Raw genomic sequence first — 3118 nt, 5'->3', positions numbered from 1 at the left:
AAAGCAGCCAGATTCATGGCAATCCAAGCTGATGAAGCCACAGACGTCTCTACACAGACTCAGTTGGTGCTTGTGTTGAGATACATAGACGGAAAACACGCTGTGCAAGAACGCTTCTTGGAGTTTGTCCCCATCTTGTCAACAATGGCCAGCTCCATTGCCAATGCAGTTTTGGAGAGACTGCACAGCATTTTCACGGATGATGACAAGGGTAAACTCATTGCGCAAGCCTACGACGGTGCCAGTGTGATAAGAGGAGAGAGGGCTGGTGTGCAGCAAAAGGTACAACAAGAGTACAAAAATTGTTACGCACACCAGCTGAATTTAATTATGTAACAGGCCACTTCACACATCCCAGCAGTCAGAGTTTTTTTCTCTGACCTTGGTGGGATCTCCAGTTTATTTACCCGGTCACCCAAGCGCACGGCCCTTCTAGACCAGATTGTTGCACGAAGGCTGCCTAGAGCAGTGGTTCTCAACCCTGTTCCTCAGGACCCCATGTCCTGCATGTTTTAGATGCTTCCCTGCTCCAACACACCTGACTCAAATGATCAGCTCGTTATCAGGCTTCTGCAGAGGCTTGCTGACGAGCTGATAATTTGAATCAGGTGTGTTGGAGCAGGGAAGCATCTAAAACATGCAGGACATGGGGTCCTGAGGAACAGGGTTGAGAACCACTGGCCTAGAGCATCATCCACAAGATGGAACTTCAGCAGCAGGATTGTGAGTACTGTCTATGAGAACCTGGACGACCTCATCGAGTGTTTTGAGACCATCAGGTCAGACAACACCTTTGACAGCACCACAGTGAGGTAGGTGTCTGGCTTCCTTAGGTTGCTGCAGGATGAAGATTTTGTTTTTTTCCTGCAGCAGTTTCATCAGATAATGCCTCATGTTGACATGATGTATCAACAGCTGCAGAAGAGGGACATTGACATGGTGTTTGTCAAACGTGCCCTGCAAAACTTCACCAGCAGTGTTCAGGCCATCAGGTAAGATAATACAGTAGTAGAGTCATTATAATAATAATTCTGCAAATGTTAATTACTAAATGTCAGCATGCTGTGATGGCATTAATGTATAGAAACTTAAAAGTAATGAGCCATTATCACTCATTTTTTTATTACCTACTGTTGTTGTTGTTGTTGTTGTTTAAAGACAGTAATTATTAATAATCACATTGACATACTGTCTCATTCATATTTTAACACTTTTTATCTGTCTCCCTCCAGGGACCAAAGCTCCTCTCAACAGCAGCAGCAAGAAGCACCAGGTACCACAAGATCAAGGAGAGCCTAAGGAGAACAAGAGAAGCAGAGGCTGTCAAAAGAGGTATCTGCATTAATTACTGACCAATTGTTTAGGCACACTCAAGTCTTAGAACCAAGTGATAAAGTCACAAACTCTGCTTTTACAGAGTTAGATTCAGTAATGGATGGCTGTTTTATTCACCCATTACTTGTCCATTATACTCACACAAGGATACAGTAATAAGTTTGCAAGAATAACAAAAATGCATACCTTGGAACAGGAGATACAGTAAATCATGGCCACAATCTTGCCAACACCAGTAGAATTATATATACTGTAAATGTATATATGTATAGTACATATATATAGTACACATTTATAGTACTATAAACACAGTGTGTGTGTGTGTGTGTGTGTGTGCGCCCATGTTTTTGCTATATTGTGGGGACCAAATGTCCCCACAACTGTAGGAAAACCGAAAACTATGTCACTTGTGGGGACCTCATTTTGGTCCCCACAAGTTTAAACAGTGTTTTCTTGGCCATGTTGTTGTTACTGAAAAAAGTAAAAGTGCAAAAACGTTTCTTTAGGGTTAGCCATTGTTTTGGTTAGGGTTAGGGTTTGGTTAAGGTTAGGGTTAGGGTTAGATATGAATGGGAGTCAATGGTATGTCCCCACAATGATAGCAAGACACACACGCACATGTCTGTGTGTGTGTGTGTGTGTGTGTGTGTGTGTGTGTGTGTGTGTGTGTGTGTGTGTGTGTGTGTGTGTGTGTGTGTGAGTTTTGTTTTTACAATTGTGTGTTACTGACTATACATTTTCATAATTTTAACAGATCTGTGACACAATCCTGGGCCATGTCAAAGAGGTTCTCCTCCACCAGCCACCTTGTGAGTGCCGTGCTGCTAGAGGCAGAGCTGTTCGACCGGCATCTGAAAACATTTCCTGAAGAGGCTCTGAATACCACCGTGAGGGCATATCCCATGCTACACAAGGAGAGGCTCAGGACTGAGCTTTCTCTCATCTACGAAAGTCCAGACTTCAGGGGCTGCTGCAGTGCACTGGCACCGTACCAGGTTCTACAGAGCTACAATCTCCAGGAAACCTTCTCTGAGACTGTGGCGGTATTGAACATCCTCATCACCACTCCGATGACAACAGCTGAAGCTGAGAGGTGTTCCTCCACCTTAAAGAGGATCAAGACATTTCTGAGAAATACAATGGGACAGGAACATCTAAATGCATTGGGAATGCTTTCCGTGGAGAGAGAGCTTGTCAGGAACATGCCTGATTTCAATGAGAGGGTGATTGATCGCTTTGCTTGTTTGAAAGAGAGGCGTTCTAAATTTCAATACAAGTGATGAGTGAGTGTGTTCTTGAATGGTGAATTGTGTTATGTTGTACTCTCCAAATGTTGAATTGTAAGTAGCTGTATTCATTGCATTTTTCCAGCCAAATATATGACAAATATGTTCTCAAAATCTTGGCTAATTGCAGTTTTGTGGATGGTCCGGAAGGACCAAATTAAACAAGGAAACGTGACAACGTAAAGCTGGCTATCTGACTTTTATTTATTATTATTTTACTAATTTAATGGGTCAACTTAGCCATCATTGCAACTTTTGCTCCCCGTGAAAAATTTGTCAGGAGCCGCCACTGTTGTCTTCTCTAAACTAAGATGAGCAGAGGAGAGAAAGGAATCGATAAAACTCCTTGGGAGACCAAGAACTTGTCTGCACGTTATAATTTTTTTTAATATATTTGATGTATAACTTGATAAACTGCCAAAGCACAATATGACATGCATCCTCATAAAGCATGACTTGCTGTTTTTCTCTTGCTTCTGCTAAACTAAGCTAGGCTA

General features: G+C 42.5%; 1 long non-coding RNA gene across 1 annotated transcript; it reads left to right on the top strand.

Annotated features, from left to right (window-relative positions):
- Positions 1-905: 905 nt before the first annotated feature.
- Positions 906-2799, top strand: LOC127535944 (uncharacterized). The gene is made up of 3 exons (XR_007944877.1): positions 906-992; positions 1233-1332; positions 2090-2799. It is a non-coding gene; the product is annotated as an uncharacterized LOC127535944 (long non-coding RNA).
- The last annotated feature ends 319 nt before the right edge of the window (positions 2800-3118 follow it).

Source organism: Acanthochromis polyacanthus, chromosome 10 (genome assembly GCF_021347895.1).
Source record: "Acanthochromis polyacanthus isolate Apoly-LR-REF ecotype Palm Island chromosome 10, KAUST_Apoly_ChrSc, whole genome shotgun sequence".
NCBI lineage: Eukaryota > Metazoa > Chordata > Actinopteri > Pomacentridae > Acanthochromis > Acanthochromis polyacanthus.
This window is presented reverse-complemented; position numbering and strand designations above follow the sequence as displayed.